The 15,366-nt window shown below is 32.9% G+C and overlaps 1 pseudogene across 1 annotated transcript; it reads right to left on the bottom strand.

Moving 5' to 3' along the window:
• Window positions 1-13,280: 13,280 nt before the first annotated feature.
• On the bottom strand, window positions 13,281-13,661 carry LOC308502974 (large ribosomal subunit protein eL31-like; annotated as a pseudogene). Its single transcript has one exon. The product of its transcript is annotated as a large ribosomal subunit protein eL31-like (transcript).
• Between the last annotated feature and the right edge of the window lie 1,705 nt (window positions 13,662-15,366).

The following is a 15,366-nucleotide window of genomic DNA, read 5'->3' as shown; positions in this document are numbered from 1 at the left end:
CTATTAATATGCCTTTTTGTTTCTTTCAACCTCCAGCCTTGGGACACTTCAGAATTAAGTGAATACCTTCATGTAAAATCTGAAGAGGTAGTAAACTCAATTCACACTGCTATTTCTCACTGAAATTCTAGAAATCTGTTGTCTCTAGCTGTTTTCTCTCTAGCCCAGGGAGAATCTTATATCTTTGTTGATTTCCTTGCCTCTTAGTAGCAGCTCATGCATGCTTAGGCGCTTTCTTAGAACCTCGACTTCTAGCCCTTTGTCCAGAATTGACAAGTGTCCTAAGGGATAAAGTGGCTGCAAAATTTCAGCTCATCTGAGTTGTTTCTTCTTTTCTGGGATTTTGTCTTTGTTTTGGTTGCTTCACTTTCTTTCCAATTCTTAAACTAAAATTTTTTAATGAAAATTTCAACTTGTTTACTTGATTTTGGTGGGAGTTATGTAGGGAGTTATGTGGTCTATGTTATGTAGATCACATAATATATGTGATCCATAACTGTCATCAGACCATCATAACTCTAATCAGTTTATTTTATTTTTAAAATAAAATAAATTGGTTTTCAAAAAGAAAACTGTGATGATAGGACATTTTATATACCTATCAAAAAGTAGTTGTTATTATTACTATTATAAAAATATTTTTTTTATGCATCTACTAAATATAAAATTGACATTTAACAATCCAATGTGTTGTAACAGAGCTGTACAATAAATAACATTTTACAAAATGGAAAATATGTTCTTAAGCTGAAATAAATAAATATATATATATATATATATATATATATATATATATATATATATATTTATTTTTTTAGAAACTCTACTTCACTTCATTATTGGATGTGATAGATTCTTATTTTCCTCATTGAAGAATTCACTGTTCTAGGAAACACCCTAATTACAAATAAACATTATTTTTATTTGAATGTGTGCATCTAAAAAAAATTGAGTGTTATGCATAACACATACACAAAGAGCAAGACACTTTTTGTCAGTGATAAGAAACTCTCATTTGCTGTTGAAAATCTGAATTTGAATCAATAATACTTAATGTGAATTTTTATGTATGTTGACGACTTTTAATTCCCCAGGTATTTTGTTCTATGCAACTCAATTTCTTTTTTGTACCTAACTTCTCAATTTAAAAATTAATTGGCTATTTATCCAGAGTCTGCTCTGCGTGTAGCATCTATTGAAATGACAATATATGTATAGACAAGAGGGTTTTTCTTTGGTTCAGATTTTATTTGGTTATAAATTTTAACCATAAAAAAGACATAAGGCTGAATCTGCAATTCCAAGTCTTATCTGAAGTAATGGAATTTAAATGGTTGACTATCTGAGCACTTTCACCACTTTGGATGATGGATTCTAATGGGTATAATATTTTAAATTGGCTATTCAAATAAAGTGATATAATATATCAACTTTTATGCTACTGCCATATAAACTGTCAAACTTTTTGTTTTGATATGGGCTCTAGAAGTCATCAAAGTTTCCTCCTTTGAGAAAATTACAATGACCAGGTTAAAATTAAATATTGTCACAATTTTACACTTACAGTTTAACATATATGCTAATATAAGTTCTATATACTCATATGTTATGCGAGTTCGTTATACAAGTATATGTTATGCAAGTATTTATATATATATGTATATATATATATCATGTTATAGAAGTATAACATGCGTACTTATCCTCATTGAAGGACATGAACATGTATATATATGTACTTGTATAACTTAACATACCTACAGAAAATAATACAATAAAACTGATAGTTATATCCTATTCATCTTTGTACCCTCAAGCCTATATATTATTTTGATCATGCACTACTAAATGTTTCATGAGTGAGTGAATCAATACATTAATGTATCTATTTATTGAGATTATACATGTAGAATTTACATATTTCAGTTTTGTTTTAAAGCACACATATCATAAGGAAATTCCCCAAATTACAAGTTTATTATATAAACTTCTGTGATCTACATAACATAGCTTTTGACTGTAAAGCTGTATCATTAGGGTATTGATCAGAATAATCATAATAGCTAACAATGAAGAATTAAATTGCCCAAAACTTTAAAAAGAATCTTCTTAGAGTGGTGAACCAAACAGAAGGATGCTGTTCTAAGGAGAATAGCTCCAAATAGATGTCAGAATTAATTAAGAAAATAAGCAAAAGGGAAGAAAGTACAGGTATCTCAGTAATTACTCCCACAAGCCTGCCTTTCTCTAATGAAAGAAAAACAAAACAAAGTACTTATTTGCATGATAAAAGTTATTATATTAATGAAAATATATTTTTTAAAAGCATAGATTCCAGTTAGGAAATTATCTTTAAATATTTATTGAGAGCATCCTGTTCTACTTGCTGGGGATCAAACAGTGAGTGAGAAAGTACAGTTGTAGGGTCTGAAGATAAAGTCAAGAAATCTCCCAAATAGGCAAACAAATGTTAAAAAGATTTAAAAAAAAAAAAGAGAAAATGCAATACCTACCATGTTTCCCCGAAAATAAGACCTTGCCAGATAATCAGCTCTAATCAGTGTCTTTTGGAGCAAAAATTAATATAAGACCCAGTCTTATTTTACTATAAGACCGAGTATATAATATAATTTAATATGATATAACATAATATAATATAAAACTATAATAAATATAATACTGGGTCTTATATTAATTTTTGGTCCAAAAGACTCATTAGAGCTGATTGTCCAGCTAGGTCTTATTTTCGGGGAAACAGGTTAGCTAGTAAAACAACAGAGCAAGATCTTCAAAGTTCTGAGGAAAAATAGTTTCCTATCTATAGTTTATATTAAGTTGAATTAGCAAAAATAATGTGAGCAACATGAAACTATCTCCATATTTGCAAAGAATTGAAGTTTATCTCCAACAAAATATTTTTAGAATCTTCTTTGAGCATGTATTTTAGCAAAACATGTGATGAAACTAATGAAGGGAAAGATACTAAATTCAGGTCCAACATTAGAAAAGTTAAGCGAAGACCTAGACAACTATTATAAACCCAGATAAAACCTATTAGAAACAGTATACTAGACCTAGTCAAAAATTAAAAACTCCATAAAAAACAAGTTCAAAAAAGTTGATGTTAATATGGGGAAAATAAACCATTGTATGTCATGGTTTAGAACAATTAATGGAGTATTAAAAGAGCCATTTAAAACTGAAACAGTCACCTTTCTTGCATAGTAGTAATGTCTAGGGGCCTATTAGGAAATGTGGTCATGGTGTATGCCATGTGTTAGCCAAACTGCAAAGTCTGAGGGAACAGTCCCGATAAGATTGCCATCACTTCAAAACCAACCTCAGTTTTGGGGCCCTCAGAACACTCCCAGTTAACACCAGCTGAGTAAAAATTTGGTTCTCCCCAGCCACCTTCAAGTTCAGTAATTCACTAGAAACACTCATAGAACTCAAGAAAGTGCTATACTTACTATTACAAAGTTTTTTAAAAATAGTGAAACGGTACAAATTAAAATCCACCAAGGGAAGGGAGGAAAATCGCAGAGTTTGACAGGTCCAAACATGGAGCTTCAGATCGTCCTCTCCCTGTGGAGTCATGGGCAACATTACCTCTTCCAGGTCATGATGTTTGGTGTAACATAACATAACACAATACAACACAACATAACACAACACAACATAACAACATAATATAATATAATAATGAATTAATATAATACTGGGTCATATTAATTTTTGCTTCCAAAGGCACATTAAAGCTAATTTTCCGGTCAGGTCTTATTTTTCAGGGAAACAGGGTAGTTGGTTGAAATATTGTATTATGTTACTTCTATTGTCATTTTAAGAATGATACAAAGTCTAAAAATCTGTAGTAAAATGTAAAATGTCATATTCGATGACGGTCATTAAGAACATGCAGTTGCCTGTCGATTTATTGATTATATACTGGGTGCCCAAGGGTCATTTCTCCAAAAGCATGTGTTATAAAAAAACATTTCAAACTTTCAAGCCATAGCAGAAATAACCGTTTTCTGTTAAAGAAGGCACAGTAAAACATGCATATGTATATTTCCAAGTTTACTTTAGAATTGTGTCAGCCTAATCAAACATTCTTTCAAAGTTCTCTTGCTATGTAAGAAATAACCAAGTTCTTGAGATTCTCAGAATAGAGGCAAAAATCCATAAAAGTGGTAGGTGAATTCAGTTTCCCCCAAGCTCTAAAGACAAATGTGATAACTCCTTAAAACAGCTTGAGTATTTCCTGGAAAACGTTAGATTTTCTTTTTTAAATTGATTTTTCAAAAGGTCTGAAGCAATGTAGAATGTTGGTGAAACAACTCCTTTTGATAAATATAGAGGGCCTGGTTGTAAACAGACATGGAATATTGCTGAAGTGGGATATTTTTGCTAAATTAGGATCCCCAAATTTGTTGTAATCCTATTATATTAAATCTTTACTGAAAAACATTTATTTTAGCTTCTTCTTATACCTTAGTTACTGGGCCTTATCTTATTAAAAACAAACAAACAAACAAACAAAAAACAAACAACACAACAAAAAAACAACAAAAAAAAAACCCATTATTTTGTGTTATAATACTACTTTCCATTCTAGAACGGATTAAAATTATTGAGATACATATTAGTTAACATACTACCTCATTGCTTTTTCACAGAAACTCAAATTTTGTACTACTCAAAATTCTGATGTAAATAGCCCTCCACCTAACCCACTTTGAAATTTTCAGCTAATTTCAGCTAATTTTCAGCATGTTACTCCTTCTTAAATTTCCTGCTCAATTTTCTACTCCTATACATGGCAGTGGGTGGTGGTGGTGGATGAGGGGACATAAGTCCAGTGACCAGAGAATGAGAAGAGGTGATGGAATGGAATAAAGATGGAAAAAAGTGGAAGGGGGGCAAGGTTGGAAGTATTAAAAATCCAGGGAGGTTGGACTGATTCCATAGAGTCATGGCTTTGAGTACTGGCTTAGCTACTCAGTTTCCAGCTGACCATGTACAAAGCATTTACTTATTCATCAAAGCATTCAATACTTATAGACTTTCATCTATGTGTCAGTCACTATGTTGAAAGAGAGGGATGTAAATAACTTGAGAAGCATTCTTTCTGCCCTTAAACACACAGTGTACTATCAGCATATCACCTTTTCTGAGCCAGTTTCTTCATCTCAAAAAGGGATGATACTAAAAATGTACTATGATTTATCTGTCATGTGTTTTCTTTAGTTATGACCCTGGTTTTGGTAAGATTTTACTTTAATTATGAAACCAATTCAATGAAATGTGATTTATGATGGAGCCTTGGGGACAGGCAACATTAGTTCAATGAAATGCATATGTTTTATGCCATTTCACAAGATGATAAAATTGGATATTTCTCAGTACTTAAACAGACTGGAATGTAACACTGTGTGACGAGAAAATCATCTGAGGTTATGGCAGTTCCAAGCCAATCTCTGTTCTCAAACTTTCTCTCTGGTTCTAGGTTTCTTCTCCTCCTCTTCCTTTTCCTTTTCCGTCTTCTTTCTCCTCCTCCCTCCTCCTCCTCCTCCTCCTCTTCCTCCTCCTCCTTCTTCTTCTTTCTTTCCTCCTCCTCCTCCTCCTCCTCCTCCTCCTCCTCCTCCTCCTCCTTCTTCTTCTTTTCTTCTTCTTCTTCTTCTTCTTCTTCTTCCTTCCTCCTCCTCCTCCTCCTCCTCCTCCTCCTCCTCCTCCCTCCTTCTTCTTCTCCTCTCCTCTTCTTCTTCTTCTTCTTCTTCTTCTTCTTCTTCTTCTTCTTCTTCTTCTTCTTCTTCTTCTTCTTCTTCTAAGTTTATTTGGGTGACAATTGTTAGTAAAATTACGTAGATTTCAGGTGTACAATTCTGTATTACATCATCCATATATCACATTGTGTGCTCACCACCCCAGAGTCAGTTCTTCCATCATGATATATTTAACCCCCTTTACCCTCTTGTACTATCTCTTCTCCCCCTTTACCCTCTGGTGACCACTGAACTGTTGTCTGTGTCTATGAGTTTTTGTTCTTTATTTGTTCATCTTGTTTCTTCGTTGCTTTCAGTTTTATATCCCACATATCAGTGAAGTCATATGATTCTCTAGGTTTCTTTATTCAACCTTGAATGTGGCTCTCTATGCATGTACCTAATCCCTTTTCATACTTTTTGAAAGTTCCTCATTGTCACTCTCCTCCTCTGCAGTTCAAACTTATTTTCTGGAATAATCCGATAGTGAATATTTAGATGCAAAAGCAGATTATAGTACCTAAAAGATATTATGTGGAGTTGCCTAGCACTTCACACACTTTATGTTTTTACTCCTCACAATAACTTTATGAGGTAGATGATAGCAGTTTTCAATAAAAAAATGGTTAACTATGCTGCTGATTCATTTATCAGTGAGCACAGAATAAAAATACCCAGGGCCTTGGAGGAACAGGAGGCTTTCAATTATAGCCTCAAGATATTATCATTTCTATATACTTGTAAATGTAGTCTTACCAGTAGTATGCATATAGAATTGCCAGTACAGGCATGTAGTTAAAGAGAATAAGCAAAACTCTTACTTATTCCATCCTTTATGCTAAATGTAATTATTAGGTTATTAATTTTTTAGTCATTAGACTCATAACTTCTGTAGCAAATAATGGATATGAAAAATTAGGCTAAAGCTTATCTGAATCCTCCATACCAACTGCCTCATTAGGTTGCATCTGTTTCTATATTAGTGATGGTGCTGGTAAATAGCTGAGAAAATAAAACACTTTAATGCACCAAGGGGATATGTCAAGTTATAGCCATACCTTCTCAAATGTGTAGCTCTGTGAGAAAAGAATCCAATTCTGTGTTTACTCACAGACTGTTCTCAGCAGCAAACTGTACATCACAAAATGTCTGGCGTTACAAAGAGAATGACACATAATTATTATTAAGCATTTGTAGCAAATATATTTCTTCATTTCTCTTTTTCTTTATTACCTTTCTCCACCTTTCTATTTTACCAAAATAAAAATATCAATGGCCTTCCCAACACATTTCTGATAATAAAGAAAAAAATGTGACATTTCATGTCCTGAATGACATTTTACTTGTCTTAGTTTCATTTTCAGTGCTACAGGGTAAGTTCATTGTGTAGATGTTCATTTTCATTGTTTTTGATGCTGAAATCATTTCTGTGTGTGTGTATTTACTGAATGCCAGCAGTATTCTAAGCAATAGGTAGAATCCATACAAGGCACGATTGCTAAACGGTAGAATGCTGACTCTTTTAAGAAAATAGTAAATGGATAGCATGGTTTCTGACTGTATGTTACGGTGTCTAAGTTTCCAAGTTGATATTTTCAATTAATATTTCATCTTTATTGTCAATTCCATATAGATTACTCCATTTATTCATTTAGTAATGAAGATATAGTAAGAAAGAAAAGTGAAATGCAAGCAATAAATGCTATTATGTTAAAATACGGAAAGAAGGAAGAAAATCTAACAGGTTCATTATGTTATTCTTGAAATATTAGAAGATATTAGACATGCAAGGCCAATCAACAGTAATTTCAGGCAGAGGAAAGAACATATATAAGGACTATGCAGCTTAACAAACATGAGGGCTCTGAGAACAAGGGAAAGGGGCAGTGCAAATATACACATGTGTAACAACCAAAATGTCCTTCCATAGATGATTGGGTAAAGATGTGGTATACATACACAATGAAATGCTATTCTGCCTTAAGAAAATATAAAATAATGCCATTTGCAGCAATATGGATAAATCTTGAGATTAGTATGCTAAGCTAAATAAGTCGTAAAGAAAAAGTCGAGAGCCATATGTTTTCATACAAAACTGAAAAAAACAAATAAACAAAAATCATAGACAGAGACTACAGTTTAGTAGTTACCGGAGGTAAAGGGGGAGGAGGGTGGTAGATGAGGGTAAATGGGGTGAAATATATGGTGATAAGAGAACTGACTCTAGATGGTAAACACACAATGGGATTTATAGATGATGTAATACAGAATTGTACACCCGAAACCTATGTAATTTTACTAACCATTGTCACCCCAATACACATTAAAAAAATAAAATAATAAATATAAATAAATAAACAAATAAACAAAGGCATGTAAAAGGTACTGATGAGTCATGAGGTTTTTGGTTTTTCATTCAGATTTCAGTTTGAAGGAATTGAGAATATATGAGATTTTCTTTTAAATGAGAGATGACCTAATCATATACTTTAGTTCATTTCAGTCATTTTCTTTTCAAATTGTTGCTCTCGAAACAAGACACAAGAGAATGCAAATGATTCACAGCCACCTTCTACTAGTGTAGGAAAAAGGACCCAAATTTGCTTCCCTATATGTAGAGGATTAATAACATTTTCTTCATTCATAACAACTGCATAACATTCATATGTTGAAATTATCCTGATATATTTTTGAATAATTAGGCCGCAGTACTGATCTACTCTATCATGTTGGACTTTATTCGAAATGTAGAACACCTAATAGTGATATGGATAAGATACATTTTTGTAACAATTGGACCTTACACAATTGTGAAAGCTAGTAAAGAAAATATGATACATTGTGTATCAGGTGATTAGTCTGTAATCACTTCAGATCACCAGGATCAAGTTAGGAAGAAAATGTTGGTGTGGAGCAGGAGAGAGTAAGGATAAATTACACAGGTTCCAGAGTCTCATGCATCAACCTTGATGACATAGGTGAATTGTAGAGGAAGCTAGTGCTTTTTCCTACTGAACTACATTTACCCCTGGCCGAGGACTTGGACAACATAAACAGGGAAATGCAGTGGGATGTAGAGAAACTTCAGGCCTGAATTCAACCAAGACCAAGTTGACTTTGACTTATCCTACAGTATCATAATTGTCCCCTCTTACACCTTACAAATTCTATACTATTTGTGGTCAACATAATCTGAGCATTAACAAAAATATGCTAGAACATTTAGTACCAACTTAGCTAAGAAATGTATAAAATCACCACTGTCCTCTCCTTGTCAACCAGGAATTCATACACAATTTCTTTAACCATATATAAATTCCGAAGAAAGACAATAGCAAACCATTCTGATGTTATGGAAATAAAATATCACCTTGTAAAATTGAAAACATATTATCCTTTTTTTTCCAAAATGAGAAAGAAGGATCTAAATGTTATTTGATCTATTTTTGACTGATACATTCCTTTTCTTGGTCAATCTTGTCCCTCTTTGATATCTTATAGCTTAAATAGTGAAATATTAAGTTAACCATTACATATGCAGTTTATGTTATACAATAAGGGGATGGAAGAGGGCAGAAAAAAAGAATTGGTAAACACGTAAACAAATACTTTCATATCAAAATAAGAAAGAAATACTCATAAAAAATACAGTCTGTATTTGGGCGAGTTTTTCATGGTATCATTTATAAAAGTATAAATACTTTTTTTCTTTATTTTATACCCCCTTTCTCTTAGCATGTGCCTAGACTAGTTATTATGCCATTGCTGGTAGGGTGACCCAAATATTTCTTTAGAATCTGAGCTAAGTCCTTGTTGTGATGGTTTTTAATATGTAATCGGAAATTCTTTGATACTCCTAGCTTAAAAGGGTGGAATTTAATTTCCCTTTACTTGATTATGGGATGCCCTTAATGACTCACTTCTAACGAATAAAATATAATAGAAGTGAATATAAGAAAATATAATAGAAGTGTGACCCCAAGATTAGGTTATAAAAAAACTGTGGCTGCCTATTTTGGAGTTCTCTCTCTTTCTCTAATATCTAATCATTCACTATGGAGAATCCATGTCTTTGGTACTCCTTTTGAAAGTCCACATACTGAGAGAATGAGACCTCTGGCTACATTAATCAACTTGGAAGCAGATCCACCAGTCCTCAAATGCAAAAACTGCTATCTTGACTGCAAACTCATAAAACGCATGAACTGTAATCACCCAAATAAGCCACTCCAGAATCTTGGCCCTCAGAAAATGAATTAATGTTTGTTGTCTTAATCTGACTTTAGGATAGATTTTTAACACAAAAATAGATAAATAATATTACTTTTTGTGTCTGGAAGTGGGATGCTGAAATAACTACAACTAAAATGTGGGACTGGCCATGGAACTGAACAGTGGGCTTTAGGAAGAATTTAGTAAAAGCTTAGAGTACCTTTAACACACCATTTGTAGGAGTTGGAAATTTGATGATGCTATAAGAACTATCCAGAACATAAAGAAAATGTTATTGGACACTGGAAAAAAACGAGATCTTTTTTATGTAGTGGCAGGAAGTTTAGCAACACTATTGCCTGAAATTATATGGAAAGAACAGTCTATCTAATGAACTGGCAATCTAGAAAAAAAATATTTCCAATATAGAAGTAGTGCATGTTTTGTTTTGTTACCCCACTATTTACAGTGAAATACAAGAGGATAGAGAAAAACTGATAAGAAAGAACAAAGGAAAAACTTAATAAGTGGCCAGGACTTTATGATTTTCAAGATTGTCAGCCTCATCAGAAGGCAGATGATGCTAAAATTAAGAAGTTATTCTGGAACAAAGATTAAATCCTGGGTACTGCAAGAACAATAGGATCTAATGATGAAGACTGCTAGTGCAATTATAAAATCTTTAAGCCCTCAAAGAGACTAAAGGTAGTGTCTCAGAGTACCTTTTTGTAAAAAAAGCTATTCTATAGAAATTAAGGGCATGCTACTAGATTCTCTCAGTCAAGAATATTGCTTCTAGGAACATTAAGAGTTTTATATCCCAGGAGTCTCAGCAGCAGCTCAAGATAGAAAAATGCTTAATCTTGAAGAGATATGTGGTTTCACACTTTGTTGAATGAACTAAAACCTAAAATAATTTAGAGGACACCCAAAATACTTTAAGAGAATTGTATTGGAAGTACTGTCATCTTGGACTGAAGTGGAGAGTGAGCATAAAGCAAAGAGCCTATTGCAACCCTAAAATTGTATAGGTAAGAAGCAAATAGAAGGCTATTGAGATGTCAATATGTGATTGTTACCCTTCGTGAAAAAGAAATGATGAAGAGGGCAGAACTATAAAAAACAGAGTACAGAACCAAGGGCAAAATATTTCTGTAAATGAAACTTCCCCTTATCTCTTATTTTACAACTCATCAGTACACCTTATACAGGAAACACAGTACGAATGCTTCACTCTTTCCTTTTATTTCCCAGTGTTTCATAATAATGAGTCTATTCACAATACGCCACAATTTCTGAATATTTTTCCTGAGCAGTATCATACTTTTCTGATGGTGCGATTAATCCTGAGATTTCACCTAAGATTTTATTTTTTTCATCTAGGTTATTAAAAGGAGGGATAATCACCTCTGCTCTAGGTGTTTACTGAAGCTCAATCTACCCTTTAAATATTTTGATATCAAGAGGCAATTCAGAAGCCTCGAATCTACTTCTTATTGCACTTTTTCTCTTGTACTCTCTACCTCCCATCCTGGTCTTCAGTCACCTTGTTGCAAAGAGAAGATACCTTCTTGCTGGTTGACACCTTTGCTAAATCACATAACTCTGCTGATAACGGTACAATTCGAAGTTTGAGATTATTAGATACGGTTATTATATTAAAATGGAAATTTGAAAAATACTGTTATTTTTTTCGATCAAGCTTGGAATTTGAAGTAATGAATCCATTATGATCTCAAGAAAATTACCTTTAAAATGCAAAGAAAACAATGGTTGGGATGATATAGACCAAAATGATTGATAGGGCATGAAAATATAAAAAATGTTAAAGATATGAATTATATCTTTTACACATGCTGAACTACAGACCTCAATATATACTTGTGATCCTTTTGCAAGTTAGATGTTCTCATGTTCATAAAAGATGTTCACTTTTCAAAAGTGATTTCTGATAATAATTACATGGAATCATTTTAACAGGAACTCAGTAAAAAATCAGATTACTCAGGTTTTGGTAGTGTTTTGTTCATAGCCCTGTTACTACGGAGAATGATGTATGTACTGAACATTTGTTTAAGGCGAAACACATTAACACGAATTGTCCCATTTGTTTTTCTGCTGCCATTTCTATATTTGTAACAGATGAGCTCTGCAATCAACTCTAAAATTTTGACTATAGTCACAGGACAGGTGGATCATAATTTTAAGTTCAAGAACAATAATATGAATTCTAATTTGACTTTTTACTGTTCTTGGATTTATATTTAGTATAAAATGAACAAGTCTGACAGATTGTTCCTTTCATTTTAAACATACATGCTTTTTTAAAAGTTAAAGAATTAGGGGACATTAGTACTATACGTTTCCTGCATTTTATAAAAACTCATTCAGACACTCTGTTAACTTATCTACAGACATAGTTCACATACTTTACTTTTACTTGTTGACCAACACAGCAAGTCTTCCTGATCAAAGAAGCATTACAAATAACTTTTATGTAACTGTGATTGAAATATTTTTGATGTTTTTCAGCACCTTCCATCCATAACATTAAGAAAATTTAACTTATTTTTTAAATCATATTACTTTATGTAGTATTTGTTCTAAATATTCCATCTTATTAAACTTTCCTCCTTATATTTTGTGGATTTAGCTATCGTCTGTAATTTTGTGTGTGTATGTGTGTGTGTCTAGTTATCCTTGGATGTTCCATTTTAATTTTATTACTTGTTAAGCAGACATAGTATTTGGAGGTTATTTTTTTTCTTAAGTTTTTAAGTGTGTGGCTATTAGATAAGCCTTGATATTGATTGGAATAATTCTTATACCGAAAAATCTCATAAAATTCCTGAACCTCAGCTAACTTTTGCAATGTTTTAAATCACAGATATTTTTTGTAGGTTTAATAATATCTATATATTCTCCTTGCGCATAGGAAAGCATAGACAACTAAGAGACATTGAGTAAAAAACAAGCAAACAAAAATTAGAATTTTGTAGGAATGACAAATATCAAGAAATGATTCTTAAGAATCCATGAATCCTTAATGTCTCATGACAACACCGAAACACAGAGTACGATGAAGGGAAACAGCAATCACATTACAGTGGTACGGGGGGAAGGAGTAAAGCATATTGAATAAGACATCTGGCATTCAACTAAAGAAACTTTCAAATGAAGGAAAAAATGAACACCTAAGTGTAGTAATGAATCGTATCCTTTAACTTGAACAGCATTTCCTTAATTCTGAGGATGTGATACTTTTTTTTTTTTGGCAGTTTTGTAACTTTATTTGACGTTCAGCGGTTAGTTCTCATCCACATTAACTGTCTGTAGATTTTTGAAAGTGGTGACAGGTATGTAGGTAACCAATGTATAGAGCTTATTTGGTGAATCTTCATCCTCATTACGCTTCCTGGACAACCGCACCCGGATGCGGTATGGGACATTCCTTATTCCTTTGGCTCAGACAGCTTTGTTGAGTCTTGTGTCAATGCGCACATCTGGTGTTCCCATCTCCTTCGTGGCAAATTTCCGGATCTCTTTCAGTGCCTGTGGGGCACGCTTCTTGAAACCCACTCCATGGATGAGCTTGTGAATGTTGATGGTATACTCTCTGGTCACTACCTCGTTGATGGCAGAACGGCCCTTTTTCTCACCACCCTTCTTTGTGGGAGCCATCCTGCCGGGCCCAAGTTGAAAAGACTGATACTTTTTTAATTGAAGTATAATTGGCATACAATATCCTAGTAGTTTCAGGTGAACATCATGATGATTTGCTATTTATATACATCACAAAATGATTACCACAATAAGTTTAGTCACCACACAAATTTATGAGTGCATTTTTGACTCTATGCTGCACATTACAACCGTATGACTTGTTTTATAACTGGGAGTTTGTACCTCTTTATCCCCTTCCCCTATTTCATCTGCCCTCAACCCTCCCTCCTCTAGTAACCAACAGAATATTTCATGTATCTGTGAGACTGTCTCTGTGTTGTTTGTTCATTTGGTTTGTTTCTTAGATTCCAGATGTAACTGAAATCATACAATTATATATATATTTTTTATAGCTGCCTTATTTCACTTGCTGTGATACCCTCTATGGCCAACAAGGTGTTGCCAATGACAAGATTTCATTATTTATTTATGATTAATATTACATAGATGTATAATATAGATCTATATTATATAGATATATAATGTGTATTATGTGTTATATATATACATATATATGTACATATATATGTATATATACACGTGTATATATGTATATATATATATATACATGTGTATATATATTAGATATATACCACATCTTCTTTATCCATTCATCTATGATGGACACCGGTTTCTTCCATATCTTTGCTATTGTAAATAGTGCTGCAATGAATAGACAGATGCATATAGGTTTTCAAATTAGTGAGAACATGATTTTTTGTAAGCCAGTATATTTCAGGTTTTACAGATGGATAAACATTCTAAATCTGCAATTAAAATAAACAAATATTTTTTTTCCAGGATATCCAGAGAACACTTCTTGCTCCTAAAAATGAACATTACCCACAATTTATCTCAGGATAAAGAGAGATAAAACCTTAATCTGTTCTCTAGCCTCCTGAATTACTTCTCATTTAAAAGAGGAAATGACTAGGGCATTATTAGATGAATACCCTTTGCTTTCATAAATACACCTTATTAAAATTATTTTTTAAAAACTTTTATTTATTTTAAGTGTGTTTTTCCAGGACCCATTACTCCAATTTAAGTAGTTGTTTCAATCTAATCGTGTAGGGCGAAGCTCACAGTGGCCCATGTGAGGATTGAACTGGCAACCTTGTTAAGAGCACCACGCTCTAACCAACTGAGGTAATCGGCTACCCCAATAAACACACTTTTGATGTATTTTCATAATATGTAAGTATATATCTAGAGTATCTAAAGCACTACACTACTGATAAATATTTATGCATAACACATATGACCAATATTTTCAACATGTGTAAAATACATTTCTAATATCAAAACAATATTTTCTTTTTTAAACCAATTTTTAAATTTAGTTTTTATAAGTCATATATATATATGTAGGACACTTTTGATGTATTTTCATACATGAAGGTTGTAAACTCATCCTAGAAAAAGTGCTAATACCTCATTGCTGAATATCACTGCAGTCATCTTCTAAGTACTCCCCTTGGGAAGCAGATGCCAGCATCTGTCCACTCTTCAAAGCAATTTTAAAACTCATTTTCTGGAATGGCCATCAGAGCTGTCCTCCTATGACCCTTTATGTCCTGAATGCCATCAAAATGTCTTCCTTTCAATAATATTACTTTTATCTTCATGTAAAGAAAAAAGCCATTGGGGAGAAGATCATGTTACTAGT

The sequence above is a fragment of the Rhinolophus hipposideros genome, assembly GCF_964194185.1.
Source record: "Rhinolophus hipposideros genome assembly, chromosome: 10".
In the NCBI taxonomy this organism is placed as follows: domain Eukaryota; kingdom Metazoa; phylum Chordata; class Mammalia; order Chiroptera; family Rhinolophidae; genus Rhinolophus; species Rhinolophus hipposideros.
This window is presented reverse-complemented; position numbering and strand designations above follow the sequence as displayed.